Consider the following 27,564-nt stretch of genomic DNA (forward strand, 5'->3'; position numbering starts at 1 on the left):
ATCCCATCCAATTATCCACATTCAGTCCAGTCAATTATTCAAATTCCTTCTGTTTTCATAAGGAGCATGTTTGTAAGGAAGGGAAGGGAGTCTTGTGGCTAAGGCACTCTGTAACACTTTCAAAGTGCTTAAACTGGGAGACCTGTGTTACATTCCCTATTCCACCATAAGTTTTTTGTTTTAACCGAGGCAAGTCATACAACTCTCTATAAAACAGGGATAATGATGTTGAGCTACCTCAAGCCCAAATTTCCCACAAGTGAGGACAAAATAATGAAAAGGGATGTTTTGTAAGGAAAATTCAATGAGCATTTCCTCATAGAGATGTCCAGAAAAGCGGCCCCCAAAGATGGTGGATCCCAGGAGACACATGGGAGGGCAGGACCAGCCAGCAGTTCTGGTCTCTGACACCTCCCACAGCTCCTTGCACAGACAGCATGGTTTCATTAGAACCACACTTCCTGGAATTTCTCATGGCCAAAGCAACTCCCCGAGAATCTAGGAAGGATTACACACAAAAAAGTTAACAAAAAGTCTCCTCTGGCCCATCTTCCCCCTTGCCCAGCTGATAACCAGACACAGATGAAGGTTTTTGAGGGATCTGGAGAATAGAGCACAGTCATGCAGAAACATCTGAACCCCCCTTAAGCATGCCGAAGGGATAAGCAGATCTTGGCGGACACAATTGGGCCTTTAGTCTGCACCTGCCTGTTCCCATTTAAAATCCATGAGCATTTTACCATTGATTTCAATAGGAGCAGAAGCAGGAACTTTGCAAGTATCAATCCATTGACTTTAATTAAGAACTTTGAGATCTTCAGAGAGAAAAAGTTATATAAGTACACAGTATTATTTCTTGTTATCTTTCTTGTTATTCATATCTTAGGTGATATGAATAACTATTTACCATGACGAGGTTCATTTATAGAAGCAGATTTATTTATTTTAGTAAAGGTGGCTGTTTAAGCCTATGTTGGTGATTCAGGATTTTTTTTTTCAAATGTAAAAGATAAACATAATTGCTTTTCAATTTTGTTCTAATTGTATATCTCCTGTTAATTAAAATCTGCCGTCCTCTTTTTTACCCAGTATGTAACAAAATTACTGTACTGTAGTAGAATAGCAGCTTTATGCATACAACTGGCTGTGGTCCATGATTTTGATTGCCCAGAATAATCAGCATCGTTTGTCAAAGAACATCTAACTATTAATACACTCCATTTAGCTGTCACCAGTGATGTCATCAAGTGCAAAGTACAACAACAGAAATGACAGCCAGGCAAGACGGAGCTTTTCTGAGGTATTGTTCAACCAACAATCTCACAAGCCCTTCATTGTTTATCTGCCTGTGGAAATGAATGACATGCAAAGAGCACTCCATGTATTTCTTATCACAGAGCAGGAGATACTTAGTCAAATTTACTACTGAAAGAGCAGAATGTGTAAAGTACATCACAAGCAAAATCATATGCTTTTGGAGAAACGGAAAGTCAGGAGCCTGCCCTTGCACTGAGGGCTACTGGGTTTTCAGGAAGCAACCCTTGGCTTTCATGCCACACCAATGCATTAGTGCACCAGGGAATTCACAGACCTGAGTGGACCAGCTTCCAGGATTCTGCAACCTGCTTTCTGATTGGCCACATGGGCTTGACCTTCATTGGCTGGTGACTATATATAAACTTCCGGCTTCCCTTCTGGCTTTGTTTGAGCCATGGCCTGCTAGTTGCTACTTGGACTCACCTGACTTTGCCTTATAGGTCTGTCTGACGGAGAGTTGTTGCCTCACCCTAACCCCATCAGCTGCTTCACTGTACCTCCCACTGGACTGAACCTCCAGGCAATCAGACCTCTTGCATGAACTATGACCATTGACTGGGACAGCCCTTTGACCGGCCTAACCCCTGGGCATTACATGGAATCCCGTTAAAGCAGAGAGATAGATGTAAAGTGTATCAAACAATACATATGAATGATTTTCACTTTTAAAGTGTCCCTGGACACTGGACAAATATGTAAACCACTTTGTTTAGTCTGAGGTCCCCCATACAATATTTCAGCATTGCAGGGAAAAGCACAGGCATGTGCAGGAACAAGAGTAGGAACTCCTGAATCACTGATGATAATACTTTGCACTTTTATCATCTACATATCTCAAAATGCCTCACAGAAATAGGTAGCATCATTGGTACCCAGCCTTGGCTACACTGCAGTTGTTTGGCACTGCACTGCTGGCATAAAGCAGCACTAACAAACAGTCAGCCCACTGCCTCCCTGTGGCCAGTGTTGGGGTGATGGCCAGGACTTTCCTGCACCCTGATCATCTGTTTGTCTAAGGGTTTTATATTGCTGCCTTCCTCCCCAGTATCTGAACTCCTTCCTCTCCCAAATCAATAGTGAAACCTCTAGTTGACTTAATGGAATTTTTGGCACGTCTCCCTTTTCAGTGTCAATATTCTGCTTGAGGTAGGGTTTTATTTGTTTGTTTGGTTTTGATACCTAGCTCATACACTGGCCATTGGAGCCACTGGCACCTGATGCATTTGAGAGTAATCCTCACACTGCTCATATAGTGAGGACTGGCCTGATACTCAGACAACACAGAATAAAGGAAGCAAAAAGGTGGTAAAGCCATTTTTGTGCTCCCTGTCTTCCTGCGCTGTGCTGTGGTCTCCTCAGCCACAACACAGACAAGTTAAGTTACTTGCCCAAAGTCACACAGAGGGTATGGCAGAGCTGGAAATCGGACCCAGATCTCCTAACTGCCAGTTTCCTACTTCCTACGCTGGATCATGCTGCATTCAGCTTGGACACTTTGTATATGGCCTTCACTTACCCTCTCAGTGCTTCAGTTTCCTCTCCTGTATATTGGGGATGATAACTGCTTCACAGGGAAGGCTGGGAGGATGTGTATGTGAGAGAGGTTTTAATTTACTGTTTGTAAAGCATTTTGCAAACATACAGTATTATTACTAACATCCTCATCAGTTGACATTTCTACAGCTCTCCATCATGTTTGCATGCTTAGGAGTGTAAGGAGCTCTGATGGCATGGGCTACAATGACGCAGTGAATAGACAGGTGCCATTTCTGCACAGCTCCACCAATGCCCCTCTAGCTTGCTCCACCCCTGCCGTGTCAATGCTGGAACTCCCTTGAGCAGTCACTGCCAATTATAGTTAAAGTTTCCAGCATCTGCTGATGTGATCAATTATCTATTCAGGATTAGGAAGAGACGATCCATTTTATTGCATTTCGCAGATTTAAGATTATTTGAACCCAAGTTCTGTGAGGTGAAAGAATGGGGCTTTAATACATTTCAGTGCTCTAGGGGGTCTGCCAGAAAGATAAGTGAAATAGGACAAACATAGCATCATATTCCTACTGACTGACAAGAGACTCGCATAGTAGGAAAGACTGTTAAATTTCGACATCTCCATCATTTTCTTCCACATATAAATTCCTTTAATCACTTCTGCTAGCTACTACAGATGGGGTCCAAACCATGTACCTGTACTTTTTGGAAGTTCTGATCAACAGCCCATCTTTATTAATTACCAAAGCTTTCTGTGTTGGAGCAAAAGTTTGCTCTCTCCGAGATCCACCTTCTCCCTTTACTTGACCCTACAATGAAATCATAATACTGAATTTGTGGTGTCCCTTTTCTTTGCATTGCAGCAGAATAGAATGTCAGAGGGCAACAATTTCTCTGCATGTTGAAGCTGAACTGGGAACAGCAAAGACATTATTCAAGTTGGAAAATGACTGACAGGTTCTTGGCCAACCCCACCTACATACTGGGGATAGGGTTTCGAACCCATCAGGATTATTGTAAAGTCTCCAGGAATTAATGTTATCTCATGTGCTGAAACCTCCAGGAATATGTCCAACCAAAATTAGCAACCTAATTGCGGGTGAGGTGTATGTGTCGCATGGGTCCATACTCATGGGTCTGATTTCAGGATAATGTCCCTCATTTTTTGTGTAAGACATTTTTTCCCCTAGTATGAAAGTCGCCCTGTGAATTTAATGTGTCTGAAGTATTTCTCCTGAAAATGTAAACATTCTGCAATGTAATAACTTTAAAGGAGGAGTCAGTTTAAAGAAGAAATGAAAAATTTGTACTTCTAAACAAATTCTTATAATCCTATTTAGGCAGATTCATTTCTAAAATTGCCTTTTTCAGGTGACTGCTTTACTTCTGTTTGACCAATATCCCCATCCACATCCAACTTCAGAGAAAACTTCTGTTAATTTTGAGTTTCAGTACCAAGGTACTGAGAACTGTTACCCACAACCAAGGCTGGTTTTATTGTCAAACACACACAACTTCCTGCTTTCCCAATGGCAGATCTAGGTCCTCCGTCTCCTGGATCCCGCAGAATATTTCCAACTCCATTTCACCTCACTTACCCTAAAGTTGCTCTTCTGCTCTACATTGACTGTCCCAATGTCCCTTCACACTCTCAGTTTTGGAAAATTCTCAGTAGGTTGCCAGGAAGAACCTCCTCCGTGTCCTCCAAAGCCCTTCAAAAAATTTAACTGCACTAGTTATATGGAAACTCCATTCTCCCATTTGTATTCCTAGTCACATCATCCATGGGTTTTTCCTTCATGTGATGATCCCTTCAGATTTCAGTTAGTTACGTTCAGCAATGATGTCCTTCAGAGTTTCCTCAATGAGAGCTGCAGGGATCATCTCTGGAAGTCAGGCCACTTCTATTGAAATTTCTAAACATGGAATTACAACCCTAATTTTAGGTACCCAGATTTAAGAAAATTTGGCCTAATTTTTTGATTCCTCTTTTTTTCAAGGAAATGTCACAATTTACTGATGTTGAAGAGTAAGACCCCAATACAGGAGACTGTGACTTTGAGACTACTCATGCTTACTGTGCATTCCTGAATCAGCCCCTAAACAAGAATATCCAGTATCTCCAGAGCAGTGGTGGGCAACCTGCAGCCTGTATTTGGCCAGTCAGGGTAATCTGCTGGCAGGCTGTGAGTCAGTTTGTTTACGCTGACCATCTGCAACTCCCAGTAGCTGTGGTTTGCCATTCCTGGACAATGGGGTCTGCGGGAAGTGGCGGCCAGCACGTCCCTGCGGCCTGTGCCACTTCCTGCAGTGGTCAATGTAAACAAACTGTCTCGCGGCCTGCCAGTGGATTACCCTGATGGGCTGCCTGTGGGCCACAGGTTGCCCACCACTGCTCTAGAGACTCCAGAATGATATAATCATGGTTTAGAAAATTAGAAGGACTGATAGAAAAAACTGTGACCTAATGAGTTACATTGTCAAGATAGGTTTATTAGAAATCATTAGGCCAAATGCATCCATGGTGTAATCCCAACAGTTTATACAAGCAATGAACTGGGCCCATTGTTTTGACTTTATTTTTCACTTTGCGCATCCATAATGCTTTCTATTTGACGTGCTCTGAGCCCTTTAAAAACATTAAATTAAATAAAGTTTTGCAATCCTCAGTTAGATAGCTGCTATTATTCCTATTCTAGAAAAATGGTAAAACCAACGGTAAAGAAGGCAAGTTGCCCAAAATCAAACACTAAGTCAACAACTGAGGCCAGAAACAGAACCTAGATCCATTGGTTCCTAGTCTGATGCTTCAACTATTATACAATACTTCTTCTCAGATTAAAATAAATTATCTATAGCCAAAAAGATGCAAGCACCATAGCAGCAAACCACCAACATCCCTATGGCAATGGGAACAGAACTCATGATCCCTGGCTCCAAAAATAAAGGTAAATCTCACTGAGTGAGCTCAAAGAAGCAGACTTAGGTCAGCCAATAGGTATATTAAACAGATCTGGCATAGCCAGTTGGAAGAGGACCACGATAAAATGCCTGCCTATCACATAAGCATTAACTCACATTTATGTACCGCGACCCCACTGTGTAATCTTGAGTAAATATTGACAGTACTTTCAATCACCCCTGTAATTAAGAACAGTCCAGAGACTAAAAATAAATAGCATCATGTGGGTTAATACCACTGTTCACAAAGACATTCCCCATAAATGTTAAAATACCTTTAAAAAAACTATCATGCTTAGAATTAAGTCATTTTGATCTAAAATATTTTAATCCAGTGCAACTTCACTAACTTCAGTGGAGTTACTTTTGACTTACACCAGAGTATCAGAGCAGAGTCAGGGTCCTTTCCCAAAATAGCATACAATCTCATTATGTCTTAATTTAATTAATTATGAACATCAGTATTGGAGGGCAAGGAAGTTAATTATTGTTATGTCTTTATTTCCCCTTATCCCAGATACCAAGGTCACCAAGCACACACATCTGCTCTTGGTAGGTTATTTACTATTTATTTTAACAAGCATGTGTCATAAACAGATAGCTAAGGGTTAATGTCTCTTTCATCTGTAAAGGGTTAACAAACAACATCTGACCAGAGGACCAATCAGGAGACAAGATACTTTCAACTCTGGGTGGAGGGAAGCTTGTGTGTGTGTTCTTTGTCGGTGTTCTCTCTGGGATCTGAGAGTGACCAGACTACTACAGGCTCTAATTTTCTATTCAAGTAGTAAGTGCAAGTAGAAAGGCGGTTTAGTCTTTTTAATTGGTTTTCTTTATTTGCAAATGTGTATCTGGCTGGTAGAGTTCTAATGTGCATTTGGCTGGAAGTATTTTAAATTGTATTTCTGCTGGAGGAGGCTTTTTCTCCAGTTTCTATAAGCTGACAGACCCTGTAACTTTTACCATCTAAATTGCAGTGATAACTTTTACTTTTTTTCTTTCTTTTTATTACAAGTTTTGCTTTTAAGACCTGTCTGATTTTTCCCCTTGTTGAGGCTCAAGGGAATTGAGTCTGTTCTTAACAGGGAAGGAGAAGGGAGGGGAGAAGGGTGGAATCCCTTTGTTTTAGATTCAGGAAGCCTGAATCTGTCTCTCTCTCCAGGAGCCCAGGGAGGGAACACCTGGAGGGGAAGAGAAGGGAGGGGAACAAACCTGATTTCTCTGTGTTGTGATTCAAGGAGTTTGAATCACAGTAATCTTCCAGGGTAACCCAGAGAGGGAAAGCCTAGGAGAGGCACTGGTGAGGGAAAGAGTTTACTTTCCTTGTGTTAAGATCCAGGGGGTCTGGGTCTTGGGGGTCCCCAGGGAAGGTTTTGGGGGGACCAGAGTGTATCAGGCACTCCAAGTCCTGATTGGTGGCAGCTATCAGATCTAAGCTGGTAATTAAGCTTAGGGGAATTCATGCTGGTACCCCAACTTTTGGACTCTAAGATTCAGATTGGGGAAAGATACCGACAGCATGAAAGAGATGATAGCTTCTTTGCATATATGCCTGACCTTAACTGACCGGAAGCTTTTAGAGCCCAAGGCAATGTTGCACTATATAACCTAAGAACCATAATATTATTGTATAACAACTGCTCCTTTTTTTGTTTATTTGATTTATAGCAATGAGTTGTAGACACCATGTTATGTAATAAAACCCACCCAGGAATCAAGTCTTCACTATATGCTCTTTAAGTTCACCTATTTGGGGTTTTATGAGAAACACACCTCTTGTCAGACTCTCCTGCCAAAAGATACAGAGTTGGAAGCTCAGAAGAGGGGTTGGCAGCTTTCACTCCCAGTGATGAACTTCCAAACTTGCCTGTATTTCTTCTGGAAATAAATTTTCACCTCAGAATCTTGAAAACTCCCTGGGCCCTGCCTGATTCCATTCTACATGAACAGAAATAAACCCATTCTGATACAGCCACACTTTCCCATTTTTTTCCCTTTGTTTCCTCTCTGGAAAGAAGCAGCAGCCAGAATGGATGGATGAGCACTACAGAGACTGTCACCCAACAGATGACATCTTCTTTACTCCTCATCCATAGTTAAGTGTTTCAGTGTCAGAGGAGAGATGTAGGAATCTGACTGTGCACTTTCTCCCAGCCATATATATTATTTAATAGGTTATTTCCTGCCCCAAACCATTAACTCAAGCTCTGGGTTAGTCCAAACAGTGTTTTAACCCACCCTCTAATCTCCCCTCTCTCCTTAAACACACACAGTTTTATCCACATTGCAGCAACTCTTAATAGGTGCATACTCAGTGCTCCTGCTATATGTCACCTAGATCAGAAAAGCTCTTCTGAAGTCAAGAGTATGTCATCCCATTACTATACACTAAAGCACATGAAAGATTGCCATCTCCAAACTGAAATTTTATTAGCTGAGCCCACTCCAGCTCTAAGTATTGCCACAAGATTACCTCATCCAGAACCTTTCCGCCATCATTTTCATATACACACTCCACTTAGTACAGAGGGGGCTCTAAGAACTTTACATGAGGCATTCAGTACCCAACAGGATCGATCCCTCAGGATCCCTCTGCTGGATTTTAACATGCAAACAGCCAAGAATGGAGATTTGACACTAGCAGCAATATACAAATGAAAGGAGAGCTGACGAACTACTTTGAAGATCTAACAGTGGTTGCACAGTACAAGGGAGGCCAGAATTTTGGTCCACAAGAACAGAAGAAGAAAGGCATTTCATAGGAACTCTTCTCTTCTGCACAGAACGCCCATTTATCTGTCTAGAGCACTTGGGAGCCCTGAAATAGCTGGTGGATCTGACAAGTGGCCTGGAAATGAAACTTCTTGGACGCAGGTAGTATTTTCAGATTTAAATTATTTGAAGTGAGACATACTTTCAAATTTAGCCAAATAACAATAGCTATAAATGCTATACTAAATGCTTCTGTCAGTTTCCTGTGCTGAAGACAAAGTTGAGTCTTCTTTTATTTTAATAAGGGATGAGAAGTATGAATAATGTCAATAATTTATGCTAGGGGACTTTGAATGCAGTTAACATTTAGATGAGGATCTGCTTATAAAACCCTCTTCTTCAGGTTTCAGTGATTCAGCCGCTGACTAATAGGTGCTCATGTACCTAACAGCAAAAATATTCCCTCAAACCCCCAGCAGGAGGCCACATTTTACTAAAAGTGGTCACCCAGGCCCATAATCACATCAGCGTAGGATGCAAATCCCGTATTAACAAAAAAAAAAAAACATATTCAGTGAACACAAACCCATCTTTCATTCTTATGTTGCTCTGAAGCAGCAGCGTGTGGCAGGAATTTTGGTTCCAATCAGTTCCAATCATACCTATGTTGAAAACTCGCTGATCAAACTGATTTAGTACAAGTGGCACTAAATGCAGTTTAATGCTAGCTCAGAAAAGAAACCGAAACATAACAAGAACAAAAAAAACAGTCAAAACTTCTAGGTCATGGAATGGGAGCATGAAACTCAAATGCAGCATAATGCAATACAGCTCCTACAACTGTGTTCTCTACTACTTGGCCCAATGACAAATCGTCCATTACTTTTTCACAGCTATAGGAGCTCTCTTTTACCTTGACTGACAGAGGCTTGTACTTTGGTGCTGAAGGTTCCAGGGTTCAATCTCCACTGACAACAGTGGTGCCTATGTTTGCTAGTTACAACAAGCAACAGTACTTACTGTAAATCAGGGACTGCCGTAACTTAATTCAAACGAGGAGAAAAATGGAAATTAACCAGGAATGTGAAGCTCACAACTATTGGAGCAGACTGCAGACACTTTCATCTTTAAACAGTGTTGCTGTCCACAGAGACTAGTGGTCCCAGAATGCAATGCTACAGACAGGGGCGGCTCCAGGCACCAGCACGCCAAGTGCGTGCTTGGGGTGGCAAGCCACTGGGGGTGCTCTGCCCGTCGCCGCAAGGGCAGCAGGCAGGCTGCCTGCCGTGCTTGGGGCAGCAAAATGCCTAGAGCCACCCCTGGCTACAGAAGTACAAAATGCACGTGAACTTTGAGAGGCTCAACCAGACAAACAACAGAAGCTCAGGGCATGTCTACACTGGCAGAGTTACTGTGCCGACAGTTACAGCACTGCTCAGAGAGCACTGAAGGAAAACTGCTGTTGTGTGTTCACACTGTTAGCTGCCTGCACAATAGCACGTTGGTACTTGCAGCGGTATTTGGAGCTGTGTACTCTGGGCAGCATCCGACAGAGCGCCTCTTTCTCTTCTGTCGCTAAGAGATGTGGGAAGGCAAAGTGGGTCGCAGGGCATCCTGAATCCTGTCCCAATGCCCCGTGATGCATTACTTTGCATCCCAGCAATCCCTGTGCTTCTGTCCGCATTTGGCACCATCTTTCAACTGTTTGTGTACTACGTGCCCTGCATCTTCAGGCTGCAGGAATGGATCCCAAACTGTTGACCAGTATGCTGCTCACTCTGACCAACATGTCATGAGTGGCAGTGGAGTTTTTCCTTAAATTACAAAGGCAAAAGAAGTGCAACACTGATCTCGCCACACGTAGTAGCTATGATACGAAACTGCTTGTGGCATTCACAGAGGCGTTGACCATAGTGGAATGCTGCTTTTGGGCTTGGGAAACAAGAACTGAGTGGTGGGATCACATCGTGATGCACATCTGGGATGACAAGCAGTGGCTGCAGAAGTTTCGGATGAGGAAAGCCACATTCATGGGACTGTGTGATGAGCTCGCCCCAGTCCTGCGGCGCAAGGACACAAGAATGAGAGCTACCTGCTGCTGGAAAAGTGTGTGGCGATTGCACTGTGGAAGCTGGTTACTCTAGATTGCTACCGATCAGTCGCTAATCAGTTTGGAGTGGGAAAGTCTACTGTTGGACTCGTGTTGACGGAAATGTGCAGGGCCATTAATCACATTCTGCTCCGAAAGACCATGACTCTGGGCAATGTGTGTATCATTGTAGATAGCTTTGCAGAAATGGGCTTCCCTTACAGAGGAGGGGCGACAGATGGCATGCATATTCCAATTCTGCCACCAGACCACGTAGCACATTAATCACAAGGGGTATTTCTCAGGAGCTTGTGGATCACCATGGGCGTTTCACAGACATTAACACAGGCTGGTCTGGAAAGGCACAGGACGCATGCATCTTTCGAAACACTGGCCTGTTCAGGAAGCTGCAAGCAGGGACTTTCTTCCCAGACTAGAAGATCATCGTAGGGGAAGTCGAGATGCTCATTATGATCCTGAGAGACCCCACCTACCCCTTAATGCCGTGGCTTATGGAGCCATAAACATGGCAACTTGACAGCAGTAAGGAGCCATTCAACAACAGGCTCAGCAAGTGCAGAATGAATGTTGAGTGTACTTTTAGCCGTTTAAAAGCCCACTACCTCTATAGGAAGCTGGACCTGACCGATGACAATATTCCTATGCTTATAGCTGCGTGCTGTACACTCCATAATATTTGTGAAAGGAAGGGTGAAAGCTTCACTCAGGGCTGGACCGCAGAGGCTTAGCGCCTGGAGGCTGAGTTTGAACAGCCAGAGACCAGGGGCACAGTGCGGCCATAAGGATCAGGAATACCTTGAGGCAGCAATTTGAAGCTGAAAGCCACTAATATTTGTTGCTATGCTCGGGAGTGTAGTGCTTGTAATGCAAGGAGGTGACTGGTGCAGACGATGCAGTATATGGGTTTAACGTAATTGTATGTTGCTTTGCAGGACTCTTTTTTGCTTTCAATTAGTAGAATAAAGATTGTGTTCAAACCAACACAAATCTTTTATTAAAAAACAAGAACCGGAGGAGAGAATCAAAGAAAACCCCCCATCAACAGTGAGGGGGATGGGGGGGGAGGGAAGGTCCCAGGAGGAGGAGGGGTCCCAGGATGGCTACAGATTTGTGTATGTCCAGGGATCATATCCAACCTTCTCCTTTGGAGTACAATGCAGTGGGTATTGTACTTCAGCAGGGCCAAACTGCAGAGGGATGGCTGTTGAGTGCAGTGGGTAGTGGGACTCCACAGGGCTGGAATGCCGCGGGTATAGACTGGAGCCAGGTGGTTGATAACAGTGTGTTGGCGGTGGCTGCGGGGAGCATGGGAAAGAGTTTTGTTACAGCGGCTACAGGGGAGGACGGGCGCGGAGCTGCTTGGTTTGAAGAATTAGTATAGCCTGGAGTGTGTCCGCTTGGCACTTCATAACCTCTGTGGCTTCATTCTGGCATGCCGCATTCTCCTTTCGGTCCTTCTTCTCACTGTCCCACCACTCCTTCAATTCCTGTTTCTCGGCGGAGGAGTGCATCATAACCTCACGCAGAAAGTCCTCCTTAGTTCTTCTTGGCCACTTTCTAATTCTGCGCAGCCGTTCAGCCACCGATAACAAAGAGAGGCTGGGCTCCCAAGGTCACCTCTGTGAAGTTTAAATGCAACATTTTACAGAAGCAGTATTGTTTGCAACACAGAGACCACTGATTCAGTGATTTAAAACAGAGCCAGTACTCACACACCTGTCACTAACTGGCTAACCCCAGGCAAGCACACATGAGCCACAAGACCCCCAAAATGGTGAGTAGGTGCAGGGGCAGGTCTTCCCCGACCCTGCTGTACATTTGGCACGTGGCTCCTGTGGAGAGCCAGCACTGTATGGGGGCCCAGATAATCATTCCTGGCCACACATTTTCCACAGGATGTGATCATTATGGAAGATATCTCACTGCTGAGAGTGAGCAGGGAATCAAGATAGAGACTTCAAGACTGCAGCTTTTGCCCTGGCCCCATGCGGCTTGCCTGTGTGCAGTAATGGTCCCCCCACCCCACCCCCCATTGACAGCACAGTGGCATGAAAAAGTTACCGTTAATGGGGCAAGAAACAAAGCAGCTCTGCCGAAGAACTTGTGGAGATACTGGGCAATCCGCTGCCTCAAGAGTTTCCTGGACATCTCTGAGGGAGATTCCCATGAAGTGAGGGAGTCAATCTACAGCCTGTTCCACCACTCAGACTAGGCATGCAGTGGGAGACAGGCCTGATTTCTGCAACCCTCTTGCCCCCCAAAACTCGCTTCAGCGATTCCCAAAATCAAATCCGCTTACTAGAGGCCTCCTCCTCCTGTTTGTGCTTCGCTAACATCCAACAGCTCTGACTAGCTAGCCTCCTCTGGGGTAGAAAACAGCTCCTGGTTGTATGCATCTCTGAGTCATCCTCTGCCTCTGGGTTCCCCTCCTTGTCCAAGATTTCCTCCTCCTGGCTCGGTCCACTCTCGACTGGCATGTGAGCCACTGAAGTATCCACAGTGGTCTTCGCAGTGGAGGTGTGGTCACCGCTGAGTATCGCTTCCAGCTTTTTGTAGAACTGGCAGCTCGTGAGCTCAGCACTAGAGCGGTGGTTTGCCTCCCACGCCTTGTGGTAGGCGTTTTGCAGCTCTTTCACTTTGACCCTGCACTGCAGTGTGTCCCGGTCATGGCATCTTTCTGTCAAACATTGTGAAATCTGTAGGTATCTGGGTGGGGCGCCTGCCCCACCTCTATGAGAGACTGGGCTAGGGCAGGCCAGAGTGGCTGTGCCGAGAGACAGCCAATCAGGGAAGGCCTGTGGGGGAGCTAATGAGGGCTAAGCAAGTGGTGGCCAGTCAGGGCAAGGCTCAGTCCTATATAAAGGCTGCCTAGGAGCGGAGCAGGCAGTCTCTCCCAGACCTCCAACAGGGAAGGTCTGTCTCCTGAGCTAGGAGAACAGCACCTGGGACAGCGCAGCGCAGTGCCGGGCAGGCTCGGGGGAGCAGAAGGGAACTCCAGCCCACTACCTGCCAGGCTGCAGGCCCTGAGGGAAGTGCCTGAAGGGTGCAAAGGGTCGGAGGGGAAGTGACCCAGGGAGAGCGGACAGCAAGAGGAGAGGAGGAGGGCAGGGAGGTTGCCACTAGAGGGTCCCTGGGTTGGGACCCAGAGTAACGGATGGGCTGGGTCCCCCCCATCCCCCATATATTGCAACTGGCCACGGGAAGTGGCTATATTGGACTGCACCATACCCCTGAGGGAAAGGGTTAGACTTTGGGAATGGCTGGCCACTGTGGCAGGTGAAAGACTGCTGTTAGTCCTGTCTCCCCCCCTGCAGGGAGTGAGAACAGAATAGGGAGCACTGCTGGAGGGCAGTGTCCTGAAGGGGACGCCACGAGCAGAAGGGAGCAACGAGGGTCCAGGTGCCAATGGAAGGCGAGGCATGGATGGGACACCACCAGGAGAGGGCGCTCCCCATGAACTGAGCTAATTCCTGGAGCAACCAGAGGGAGGTGCTTCAGGGGTGAGTCCCACCTCCGTCACAGTATCATAATTCCTATGGCTGGAGTGCAGCTGGGACTGGACAGCCTCCTCTCCCCAAATGCTGATGAGATCCAGCAGTTCGACATTGCTCCAAGCGGGAGATCACCTCGTGCGTGGAGCAGGCATGGCCACCTGGAAAGATGCACTGAGACCACTGCACACATCACCGAGCAAATAGGAAGGGGACTTTCAAAATTCCAAAGGCTATTGGGGCTATGGGGCAATGGGGTGGGGATGATGGTTGGTCACCCAAGGGCAGGGCAGCAGAGTTCAAACCGACTGTGGGTTTGACACAGGGACTGTGGGACACCTCCTGGAGGCCAATTGCAGTGCTGTAATCAACCACTGTGTCTACACTGGCACCACAGTGCTGTAGCCCGGGCACAGAAAGCTCTACGCCTCTCATTGGGATGTTTCTTTGAGGGCTGGTCTACACTACGAGGGAAAATCGATCTCAGATACGCAACTTCAGTTACGTGAATAACGTAGCTGAAGTTGAAGTATCTAAGATCGAATTACTCACCATCCTCACGGCGCGGGATCGATGTCCGCGGCTCCCCATGTCGACTCCGCAACTCTGTTCGGGTTGGTGGAGTTCCGGAATCGATATAAGAGCGCTCGGGGATCGATATATCTCATCTAGATGAGACGCGATATATCGATCCCCGAGCAATTGATTGCTACCCGCCGATACGGCGGGTAGTGAAGACGTAGCCTTACAGTGCTGCAACTGTTCAGTTTCTGCGCACTAAGTGGCATGGCAGTGTGTACACCTTGGGAGTTACAGCACAGAAAAGTGAATTACTGCACAGAAACTTGCCAGCGTAGACAGGGCCTCAGAAATAAAACCACATCAGCCAATCCCCACTGTGGAAATGCTCTGCATTGAGTAGTTCAGCCTGCCTGTCATAGCAAGGATGGATGGATGTGGATGGAAGTTTAGAAAAAACAAAAGAAAAATAAAAAACACAGGGAGTAGGAAGCAACATTAAGGCATATTGGAGGCTTGGGCCAGAAGGGAAATTCCTCCTCAAAGGTTTAAGTGGACAATGAGTTTCCCTGAAACCTCCAGGAGGTGGTTCCCAGCTCCTCAGCTGGGAAAATAAATGCTGGAAAAAGTTGTTTCAGTTCATTACTGACCTCAGTTAAAATCTTAGTACCAGTGAACTCCACTGCAGATCAGTGTGACTTCTTGCTTCAGTGCAGTACAGTTGTAAGAACACGTACAGCACACAATCCCACTTCTTTTGAGAATACAGCTGTCAATATGCCACTGTGTTCAAATCAATGTTTCAACAGTCACAGCAGGCTGATCAATCAGATTAATGCTTTAGGGCCTGATCCTGTATTCCTGACACAAGGAAAACTCCCATTAACTTCACTGAAAGCATTGTCTACGTTGGTACTGCAGAATCAGGACCACGTAGTATAAGATTTAAAATTCCACAAGAACCATAGCATGGACTCATTCCCCACTGTTTATAGCTAATTGTCAAAAACAATGTTTCTCAACCTTTCTTAGGTTGGTGACCTCTTATTCTAAGACAAAAATGTTCACGTTTCCCTTACATTTAACTATATATGTAAGTAAAATCTGTATCGGCTATAACAATGCTAAGCCTATATAGGACAATACAGAACCAGTTTCTCCTCTCTTGGTTTTCACACCTCAACTGCTAGAACAGGGCCTCACCCTCCCTGATTGAACTGACCTCGTTATCTCTAGCTTGCTTGCTAGCACACATATATATACCTGCCCCTGGATATTTCCATTACATGCATCTGAGGAAGTGGGTATTCACCCACGAAAGCTCATGCTCCAAAACGTCCGTTAGTCTATAAGGTGCCACAGGATTCTTTGCTGCTTTTACAGATCCAGACTAACACGGCTACCCTCTGATACTTAACTACTGCATTGAACCTCACAAACACTGAAGGTTTTATTTTCTTTGCTTTAGAACTGTAATGAACATTTTCAACACCTTGCAACACCTGACTGCCTTTTATGACCCACTGGTTGAGAAACAAGAATACAAGTCCTGTAATGCCAGAATACAAGTCTACAATAAAAGTCCTGTAATTTCCTTCTGATGTGATCCTTAAAGTCTGATTTTAGTAAACTCTCTGCATTTCATATTTAAACCTTAACTGAAATCAAAATGTTATCAAAATACATTTAAAAAATCCAAATAATCATTTATACTAAGGCTTTCTAGCGTAAAGGGGCCTGTCACAGAGCAGGACTCCCCCCTGTTGCGCCTCCTGCTGGTCATCCAGGGAATTCACATTTCCAGCCTCCGGAGCACCCTCTGGAGGCCAGCGTCCCGCTTGCCGCTGGACCTGAGTCCCTCCTGAGCCCCAGTGTCCCTTTCAGGCCAGGGTGCTGACCCCTGGCAGTACCCCCACTGATCTGGGTCTCCCCACCCCAGGGAACCCTCACCCTCTATCCCCACCTCACCTCCGTCTATGGCTACTGACAGTCTCGATCTAGCCCCCTGTTCACTGGGGCAGACTACAGTGTAAATGCCACTCATCACCGGCAAGGGGGTATTGGACCTGCTGCCTCTGCCTAGCCTTGGGCTGCCCCTCTGCAATCCCAGAACCTTTTCTGGCCTTTAACGAGGCCTGCAGCCTGGAGGGTTTTCAGGCTGGAGCTCCCCCAGCTCCTCTAGCCTTCCCCTAGCCCTGTTCCACTTTAGGTACCCTCCCAGGCACCCAAACCCTTCTCCTTCAAGAGCTAGAGGGAGAGTCTCTCAGCTCTTGGCTTCACTGGCTTTTATAAGGCCAGCTGCAGTCTGATTGGGGAAGCAGCTGCAGCTGGGCCACGCCCCAATCAGCAAGCCTTTAGTTTGCAGTCCCAGCCCTCTCTCAGGGCTGGCTTCAAGCCCTTTCAGGGCAGGAGCGGCTGACCACCCTGCTACAGGGCCTTAAAGTGGCCATAAATGTAACTTACATCCACTTTAAGGCTCCTTTACATTGTCGGAGGTGTAAAACAGCCGTACAGTAAATCAAATCAAGAGAGTTCCCTTTTTTCCTTCTTGCTTGAAATAATACTCATCTTCCTTCCTTTGTAAAGCAACTGGATAATTCCGAAGCAAAGAAACAAATTTAGGAGAAATATATAATTCATTACGGCTTAAGGCCCAGTTCTGCCACCTTTCTCACATTCAACAGTACCTTACTCCATAAGTAGCCCCATTCAAATAATTGATTACACTCAGAATAAGGGATTGCTCCCCTCAAGCAAGAGTGTAAAAAATCAGACCCTAAGTGAAGATGAACGTGAAACAATCTATCTGCAGTTAAAGGGTTAACTTATTAAAATCAGAAATCGATTCACTATATGCGAAAATGCACAACTGCCATAGGTGCACATGCAAATGAGGTACCTTCATGTGTAAAATGGGCATTTAGGAATTTATTCTTCCTCCCCTGATTTATGTATGCAATCTTGGTAACTGTACATGCAGATGTCAGTGCACAAATTGGTCTCTGCAGTACTTTGTAAAAAATGTGGCCCAAAGAGTCCAGCGAAAAATTGTTATGGCCTTCTAGAAGCAACGGTGCATGGCACCTGAACATCTAGACGTAATTAAAAACAATTCTTGGAACTTACAGTGCTTTATTTGTACAGCATCAAAAATTCAAATAGTGCTTAAAAATACCAAAAACAGGAGAACCTCATCAAATCACATCAAACTGGGAACTGTTTCGCAAAATTACTGAGTTTTACAAGTTCATAAACAAATGAATAAACCCATGCCACAAAGGGAAAAAAAGCAGAGAAATTGTCCCGCTTTGTTCATTTATTTTAATAACTTCAGTGTAGTCTTAATTTTCCATAATATCCCTTAATGTGCTACTGAGTGTACTTCAGTATACTTTGTATAAACAATGAAGTCTAATACAAAGACCTCAATTCTCCATCTGCTATTGGGGCAATGCCCCAATAATATTGACTGTATAATACAAGTGCATGTCAGTGAGGTTCTGCTATTAGAAAACAATATCTCTGCCCTCAAGAACTTGCACCCTATGGGCCAATTTCTGTGTGGTGCTGAGTGCTCGCAGCTAACGGTAATACAAATAATATTATTAATAATAAAAATAATAATTGAAGCAGAGGGCAGTAAACACCTTGCAGGGAGCATTCAGGATCTTGCAAGAACAGGCCCTGACAGACAAAAACCAAAATAGGACTACAGTGCAGGCTCTGCAGAGGGAGGCGAGGGGAAGAGAACACCTTAATGAGAACAGATTAGGAAGGACAGCGGAAGAAGGCTTTAATGAGAGCTGGTTGGAAATTTTTGGAATTTTGAAAAAAAATAGATATATTTTTTTCTGAACAGTCCTAATTTAAAAGGGAGATTAAAGGGAAAGAATTCAAAAAACTTCTGAGAACCTAATGAGCTACAAAGTCCTCTGTGGACATTGCTATGAGGATATAAATTTGCATGCTTAGCTGTTTGATACTATCATGATGGATGCTAGAGGAAAAAGAGAGGCCTCTGCAGGTATGTGGAATTCACTTTGCTCTTACAAAGAGTAGTTCAGATATAAAAGGTAGTTTGTTATAGAGAAAACACTGGCAAAATATTTTTTATAGCAGCTACCATCTGAGGATTTTAAAGAGCTTTAGAATCATTAGTGAATTCTCACTGTGTGTGCAACCCAAGTATTATCCACATTTTACACACAGGGAAACTGAGGCACCTTGCCTAAGTGATTTGGTGGAGATTACACAATGAGCCAGTAGCAGAAACTAGACTAGAAACCCTGGCTCTGCGATGCCCAGCCTTGTACCATAACCACAAGACCCTCTTTTCTCCCTAACTGCATTTACTGACCTGCAATATTGATGGTAAAAAACACAAAAATTCAAGTTTAAAAAAAAAAGAATTCACTGCTTAATGCATTAGACACAAAAGCAGCTCTTACAGAGCAAAAGGAAACAATATGACCTTGTTTACCTGCAGCACTTCGAATCTCTGCTCTCTGTTAGCTTGTGACATCTGTAGTAAATGCGTGTTAGTACATTTACAATTTTTGGCTGAATACGCTGATATGGAGTCTACCCCACAAACAGCCAAGCTGTTTGATAAACGGAGTGGAATACACACAAAACAGCCACCTCTAAATGCAGTTAATTATTAACACCACTCTCGCGGTGCCGTATCAAGGGACAGATTATCTGTGGTGGAACACTGAAGTCATTAGAGTTCCACTGATGATGAATCTGGTCCAATTAATTTAGAATTGTCAATTTACAACTGTAATTAATATATAGTAACACAGAAATTTAGGGATTGCACTATAGAAATCATATTCTATTAATACCTATTACTCATATAATTTCCCCCTTGTCTTCTCTCTAATTAGGCATGGTTTTAAGGTCTAAGCCTGCACCTCTGAAGTCAATGAAAGTGTTGCCATTGACTTTAATATGAGCAGGATATAGCTATTAATCTGTCACCAACAATATGTTGTATTCTATTTGTATACTAAATTCTTACAGTCATTTTGGAGAATGCTTTCCTTTTGATAAAACAATACTTACAGAACACTCTTAGAAAACGCTTCACATTTTTTAAAGCCTGCGCAACTATTAACCAATTGAGCTTTATCACATCCTTGTGAGGAAGGTAGTGGGAGGTAAATATTCTAATTTTACAGATGGGGAAACTGAGGCACGGAGCAGTGCTGTGACATGCCCAAGATCACACAGCAGATCACTGGAATTAGAATTCAGAGATTTCACTCTCCCTTTCCCATGCTCAGTCAAACAGATTGAGAGGGGCATGTTCAAAAACATTCGGCACTGGCCTAATGCTGCACCCATTAAAGACAAAGCAGTATCCGGCCAACCCTGAGTGCTTCTAGAAACCCTGATCTTTCTGAAGCCCTTTGTCCCATGTTTCCAATATACTAGAATATTTTTACACTTTTAGCAAGATTTTAAAAAAGAAAAAGAAAGGAAGAAGTGAGCAGGAGGAGGAGTAGAGGGAGGTTCTCCCATCATGCCTATAGGAAGCTCACTGCCTCACCCTTCCCCAACACAACCACTGCTTCCTCTTGATCATTGCAGACACACTGACCATTCCAGCAGATGATGCCTGACCATCAAGATGCATTCCCAACATGCAGAATTCAGAGCTGGGGTATCCCAAATCTGATACTATGCAGAACATTTGGCAATTAGTGCCTCATATGTACAAGACTTGATAAAACTAAGACATGGAAGGGAGGGGGTCAGGTCAATAATTCTGCCTCATAAAATAAAAATACAGAAATTCACAAATTAAAAGATGTCTGGCTTAGTTCCAAATGCAGCCAGCTAGGTTGCAAGTATAAACATAGCAAGATCTGAAGGATTTCCGTTTGCCCTTCCTTCCTCCCCCCATAGCAATGTTTTGCACAGGCATAAGGAGAGCATGATTACTTGAGGGTATTTAAGAGACATTCCTAAGACTTCTACCTCAAATATCAGCCAAGCAAAACTTTCCTTCTGAGTTTTGAGAGCTAACATATCGTTGTTCACATAACCATAAAAACTAGCAATTGCAGCTAGGGACCAATAGTCCATAGTCTGTAAGAACCATCTTTTCAAAATTAAATGCTGCCAATCCTGCATTTTCAGTTTCTATTTATAGTTAGTGAACAATAAGAATGTACAGTATCAGCAAGTCCCACATTTCTGAAATTACTTACCTGGAAACACCTCACTCCTACAGAGAAACTGGTCTGAAGAACTTGCTCACCAATTTACAGCAATGTACTTTCCCCAACATTGAAAGTGCTGGCAGTCTCAATATCCCTCTATCAACCACCATCTTTACTATGTTGATGATTAAAACAAAAGAGCAATTATGGGCCAGATTCCACCTGCTGTTCTGCTGATGCAAATCTGAAGCAGCTTTGCTTCCTTCAATGAAGTTACTCCAGATTTGCACCTGTGGAACTGAGATCAGAATCTGGCTTGTGATATTTTATATTCACTTATTAAAAAAAAAGTAATGGAAAAGGAACTTGCTGTTTTATAGAGTTATGAAAATATCCCCAAAAGGCAATCTGATGACTCTGTCAATGCATTTGAAAGAGCACAAAATAGATATTAGCTATTGTAAAATTACAAGCCTCAAGTCTTACAATATTCAAAAGATCACTAAGAGAGAGACAAAAAACACACACACGGAAAGAGTTACCTCGATTCCTGTTGAAAGGTACGCAGCCAATACAAGGCACACGGCATGTTTTCGGCTGTTAATAAAAAGAAGCGCAAGCAAATGAATAGCTTTCAGATTAATCCAAACGGTTCTAGTTTCTGTGCTGCAGTTTCACCACTCCCACAGAGTAACTGGTACGCATACTTTATAATGAAAGCAAAGTACAGGTCATAATTAGAATGGGAGGAGACCAAAAAACCCCCAGTATGTTAGTCGAAGTATAATTCTTGCTGGTTTGTTTTAGGGGGAGGGGGATAGGGTGGGACATGGAGGGAGGAACAGGGCTTGTGGGAGGGAGAGAAAGTAGAAGGAAGTGTTCTACAAATACTTATATGTTTATCTACATTTTATGTGATCTGAATAGTAAAACCAGGAAGTAAGAGAACTTTTAAGTGAGTGATTTATGGAAAGATTATCACATGTCTGACAAGCAGAACAAATTATGGTGCGAATTTTTCTCTCGGTTACAGTGGTGTAAATTTGGTGTTAAAGCCATTGAGCGATGAATTTCTTTTGGTGTAAATGAGATCAGAATTTGGCCCTGTGTAAAGACACTGGGGGAATTTTAAAAGAGAATTAAAATAGTGAGGTATATTTACTTTTGGATACTTGCCACATACAAATACATGCATTAATAAAGAACAGGTTATATATAGTATGAGTCCTCCAAAGTAAAACTGGGAGTTGAAAATATAAAAATGAGACAGCACAGAACTCCTGCTTCTCTAGCACTGCCCAAGGCAAAGAAGAGAACACAGCATGCATCTGAGGAAGTGGGTATTCACCCACGAAAGCTCATGCTCCAAAACGTCTGTTAGTCTATAAGGTGCCACAGGATTCTTTGCTGCTTTTACAGCTTAATTAGTTAGGCAACTGTTGCTCCAAAGGTCAGTTCAATATAGGAATTGCCACACTAGATGAAACCAATAGTACATCTACCAATGGTAGATTATTTGATACACCTCTATCATGTTTCCTCTTATCTGTCTCCTCTCCGAACAATCGAATCCCAATCTATTTAATTTCTCACCTCCTATGAAATCTTCACACAGTTCAAGATTTTAAAATCAGTTTTAAATACACCTCTACCCTGATATAATGCGACCCAACACAACACAAATTTGGATATAACGCAGTAAAGCAGCGGGGAGCCATGGACCCTTTAAAGCACCGCCCGAGCCATGCTGCTTTAGCGCATTATGTCCAAATTCGTGTGGAGCCCCGGGCCCTTTAAATCCTCACCTGAGCCCGGCTGCCGGAGCTCCAGCAGCCGGGCTCAGGCAGCGATTTAAAGAGCCAGAAGCTCCAGCCGCTGCAGGGACCCCTGGGCCCTTTAAATCCCCACCCGAGCCCCGCTGCCAGAGCTCTGGTGGTGATTTAAAGGGCCCTGGGCTCCCCACAGCGGCTGGAGCACTGGGCCCTTTAAATCACCGCTGGGGAAGCCGGTCCAGTCCAGCACGGCATACCATACCGGACCATACCCGATATAACGTCTCACCTATAAGGCGGTGAGATTTTTTGGCTCCCGAGGATCACGTTATATCGGGGTAGAAGTGTATTCAAAGACAGGATGATACATAAATGACCAACTGAAAATTACTACTGTATATAATCATCTTGTGCCTTTTCAGTGTTCTATGGTAATACAGTAATCCATATGCCAGAGTGGAACCATACTGAAAAGGGGTTAGATGTAATAAAGTATGTTTCAGTATCTATACAGCATCACAACTGATTTCAGTGAATACGATTGTGCCTAGAATTCCAATTTAGTGTCCCATGATTAATTATCCTGTAGGACAGCATGGCATGTTTCATCTAGGATCATTAGAAGCACACCATTAGGTGCAAGATGCAAGAAGCGTTATTTGTGCTAAGTATCAGACACTGGTAGCATTTCTAGCCTCAAATGCTAATAAGTATGGAAGTCAGAAGCACTCTTGGCATCTGAAGTTGCAGCACTTCTGGTGTTAACTGTAGAAACAGCTGTCTAAGAGTGGTACATGAGAGTATGTGAGGGTATAATGAGAAATAGTAATAGTGAACCACATTCTCAGATGGGGTAAATTAGTTTAGATCCACTGGCTTTAAAAGTTTACACCAGCTGAGGATGTGGCCCAGTGGGATGACAATCTACATTAAGTCTGTTACCTGAAAAAATGCCAGGTAACGAGATCTTGTAAACTGTGGAAGCAGTCCTTCTAGGACATAGTTCTGCATTTCCGTATGGTAGTGGAGGGACTATATGTAACCTAACAGATCCTTTTCATCTCTAATTTGTGAGTTTTTATGTTAGGCTGGGGGAGGGAAGACTGTGAGGCAAGTGAGCAGGAGAAAGAGTAGTACATGAAAGGGGATTAAATAGGGTCTAAGGAAGAATGGCAAAGAACGGGTGAGCAAAGTACAAAAGGAAGAAGCAGAAAGAAAAAATAGGGAAGGAGATAGAAGAGATGACAGAACAGGAGCGAGGCAGACACACAAGAACAAAGAGGCAAAATGTGGCCTGCCAGAGGCAGCATTCCCCTGTTAGTGACAGACCAGAAGTCCTGCTGCCTCCAGAAAGCCAGCTCAGCCAACGGAAGGGCCAGAAGCACTGAGGAGAGGCTGATTCATTTTACTTAAAACAAAATTAAACACGGTGCAAGCCTTACTTTTAAAACAGTGGCCTCTTCTAGTCAATGGGAGGGCTCTGCTTTCCTGTGACAAATTCCTGATTCAAAGCCGACACAATGCGGAACAGGTGTTAGAGTCACAAAATGACTATTTGTTTCATTAGGCTGGAGCCGTGTATAATGAGCTTGTTTTATGTTAGATGGCAGTAAATTATTAAATAATTGACTTACTATCCATAACTGGACCATATGCTACTGTCAGGCCTTCCTGTGATTCACTGACAGGAAGCTTTACTGGTATGTTTAAAGGTGACCTGCAAATCAATTTACTAAATCAACAGCTATTTTAACTTATAATAGATTCAGAGGGTCAAATTAAGGCTGCTCCAGCAGGATTACACCGTGGAGGGATTTTTCAGGGGTGGGGGGAGAGGGGAGTTTGCAGAGGGCACAGGGGAGCCCTTAACATAGTTCTAGCTCTTTAGAATCATAATAACCTCATAGTCTGGCTAATGGGAGCATTCACTGTGGTATTAATTTAAGTAGATGGAAACACAGCAAGCGGTTTGCAAGTCACTTGCAGGCTACTCACTCAACATATGAACCTCTGGTATTTCCTGTTCTTCCAAATAAGTCACATCTCCAGATCCACTTGTGTGTGATGGCACAGTATAAGAAAGGACCAAAAATAAGCTAAACTAACATAAAACCTTCCAGTAATTTTTATGATATTGTCCAAAATAGGTGGACACAAGGGAAATTCTGATCAGAAATGAAAGCTCAGAATTCAGAGTATCTTCACTGGACTAACTCAAGCCTCCTCAGACACATAGTGAATATGATCTAGCTGAAAGACTCTGGAGCTGTAAACCAATGACTGGATCATTATGGAGACATCGGCCCTGAGTGATTCTGATTTAAAAACGGTTGCATTAAAAGAGGATTTAAAAACTCTTGAACACATGAAACGTCACATTGAACAGTCCCAAGATAATACCATCTCAATAAGATCAAACTTGACTTCCGAAGACCACTGACACTCTAAAGTGCCCTGCAAGGATTTTCACCAGTCAAACCAATACAAAACCATTCCTGATGGACTTTTTTTTTTTTTGTGGTCAATCTTATGTTTTGTTTTGGAGACCCTGAACTTAAGGGCCATACTTACGGGGCAGCCCAAGGGTAGACAAGGCAGCAGGTCCAAATCCCCCCTATGATGAGTGGCTTCTACACTGCAGTCCAGCCCAGTGAGTGATGGCTAGGTGGTGACTGGCAGTAGCCACAGACTGAGGCAAGGTGGGAATATGGGGTTGCGGGATTCCCTGGGAGGGGAGACTCAGAGGCTGAAGGGGTACTACCAAGGGGAAGCACCCAAGGGAAAGGGGCAGTGCAGTCTGGGAGGGGCATGGGGCCAGTGACAGAGGAGACTCAGGCCTGTAGAGGGCGCTTTGGAGGCTGGCAAGCTAATTCCCTGGATGTCCAGTGGGAGGTGCCACAGCGGTGAGTTGTCGCTCTGCTACAATACCAAAACAATGTTTTTTCATCATGTGGGTTTTTGTCCCAGATGCCAAACGAGCACTGCATCTTCACAGACAACTTCCATTCTCCATCAGCGCTTACCCGGCTCTGCTCTGGTTAGATTCCCTAACTAGCACATCACCTGAACTTTCTCTGTGCCTCAAGCTCAATCTATTACTCTTCTGCACTCTCAAGCTTCCAACTAATCTTATACGATTGCCCAGCAGGAGACCCACTTATCAGAAAGAGTTCTGATAAGGTTCAGTCAGACCAGGGTTCCTCTCCAGCAAAGAACAGGAGATTCTCCAGACAGAGCAGGTGTCTCTTGTGGAATTTAAAGTTCTGCTTCACACGCAGCTTTGCTGGCAAGCATAGATGCCAAGCGTGGGTGCTCTGGGGGTCAAGCATCCACTGGAAAAAAAATAGAGGGTATTCAGCACCCACAAACTACCAGTAGGTGGCAGGAGCACATACATGGCGCACAGTGAAACCAGAAGGCAGAAAGCACCTACCGGCAAAAACAAAAGTCAGCGCCTGTGCCAGCTTCTATCCCGCTCCTTGGCCCTATCCAAGTCACTTACCAGGGGCCGCCTCTTACACCTGGAGAATTTCTTCTGATTAACCAGAGAGAAGCTTTGGTCCAATGAACTTCACCGGTTCTGATGGACTGGAACTTAACAATAAAACTCCCTTTCAGTTGTAACAATGCATACATCCAGTGCCTCATAATCACACTCAAATACAACCTCCTGTCTCTAACCTCGGAATGTTTTGTGTAGAAACAAGACATTACACACCTTTAAAAGTAAAAACATGCCTGTTAAGACCTTAACCATGTGACCAGAGATAGGCTGCATATCTGAGTGTGATTTTCAAGAAAAGACGGTTACTCACCTTTGTAACTGTTGTTCTTCGAGATGTGTTGCTCATATCCATTCCAGTTAGGTGTACGCGCCGCGCGTGCACATTCGTCGGAAAACTTTTACCCTAGCAACTCAGTGGGCCGGCAGGTCGCCCCCTAGAGTGGCGCCACCATGGCGCTTGATATATACTCCTGCCGGCCCACCCGCTCCTCAGTTCCTTCTTGCCGGCTACTCCGACAGTGGGGAAGGAGGGCGGGTGTGGAATGGATATGAGCAACACATCTCGAAGAACAACAGTTACAAAGGTGAGTAACCGTCTTTTCTTCTTCGAGTGATTGCTCATATCCATTCCAGTTAGGTGAATCCCAAGCCTTACAAAGGCGGTGGGGTCGGAGTGAAATGTGGCAGAATAAAACTGCTGAGCCAGAGGCTACAGCCTCTCTTGACTGCTGAACCAGGGCATACTGCGAAGCAAAAGGTATGGACCGAGGACCAATGGAGCTTCGCGACAGATCTCGTGGGTAGAAACACGAGCCAGCAAGGCGGCAGATGAAGCCTGAGCCCTGGTAGAATGCACGGTGATGTGGCTTGGGGAAATATGAGCCAAATCATAACAAGTGGGGATGTCCGCCATCACCCCAGATGAGATCCTCTGAGAGGAAAACAAGCAAGCCCTCCCTTTGGCCTGCTACCGGGGCAGAGCTGGGGCACCTTAGGAAATGATTCTGTCAGCACAATATAATGCGAGCACTCCACAGATGTCCAAGGAGTGCAACGGTTGTGCCCATTGCGTTGAGCTGTGGGTAACATGAAAGGCCAAAACACCTTAGGGAGGAAAGCCGGGTGCGGTCATAACTGCACCTTGTCTTTGTGAAACCTAGTGTACGGCGGAACCCCCGTAAGAGCTCTGATCTCAGAGACCCGTCTGGCCAAGACTAGGTTGAGGTCCCAGGTCGGGGCTGGGCGGCGCACCCGAGGGTGCAAGCGCTCCAAGCCCTTGAGGGATCTCGAACCCATAGAGCGTGAGAACACTGAACGTCCATCTTAGCCTGCTGGAAGGTAGAGATGGCTGCTGAGAGTATCCTCAGCGATGATACCGCCAGGTCCTGCCGCTGAAGCCCAGAGGCAGGCCAAATAGAGGGGATCGAGACCTCAGCAGGAGCAAGATCGAGCGTACTGCAGCTGTAAAGGAAACACTTCCACCTGGCCCGGTACGTTGACCAGGTGGAAGGCT

The 27,564-nt window shown here is 44.6% G+C and overlaps 1 long non-coding RNA gene across 5 annotated transcripts in view; it reads right to left on the reverse strand.

Annotated features, from left to right (window-relative positions):
* LOC115656796 overlaps positions 1 to 27,564 on the reverse strand; it is a 223,131-nt gene that overhangs the window by 43,207 nt on the left and 152,360 nt on the right. Inside the window, exon 3 of one of the 5 annotated variants that reach the window (XR_004001780.1) lies at positions 21,317 to 21,371. The exons of the other annotated variants lie outside the window; for them this stretch is intronic. This is a non-coding gene — a long non-coding RNA (uncharacterized LOC115656796). The remainder of the gene's footprint in view (positions 1 to 21,316; positions 21,372 to 27,564) is intronic. 5 annotated transcript variants of the gene reach the window in all.

This window comes from Gopherus evgoodei, chromosome 1, assembly GCF_007399415.2.
Source record: "Gopherus evgoodei ecotype Sinaloan lineage chromosome 1, rGopEvg1_v1.p, whole genome shotgun sequence".
NCBI lineage: Eukaryota > Metazoa > Chordata > Testudines > Testudinidae > Gopherus > Gopherus evgoodei.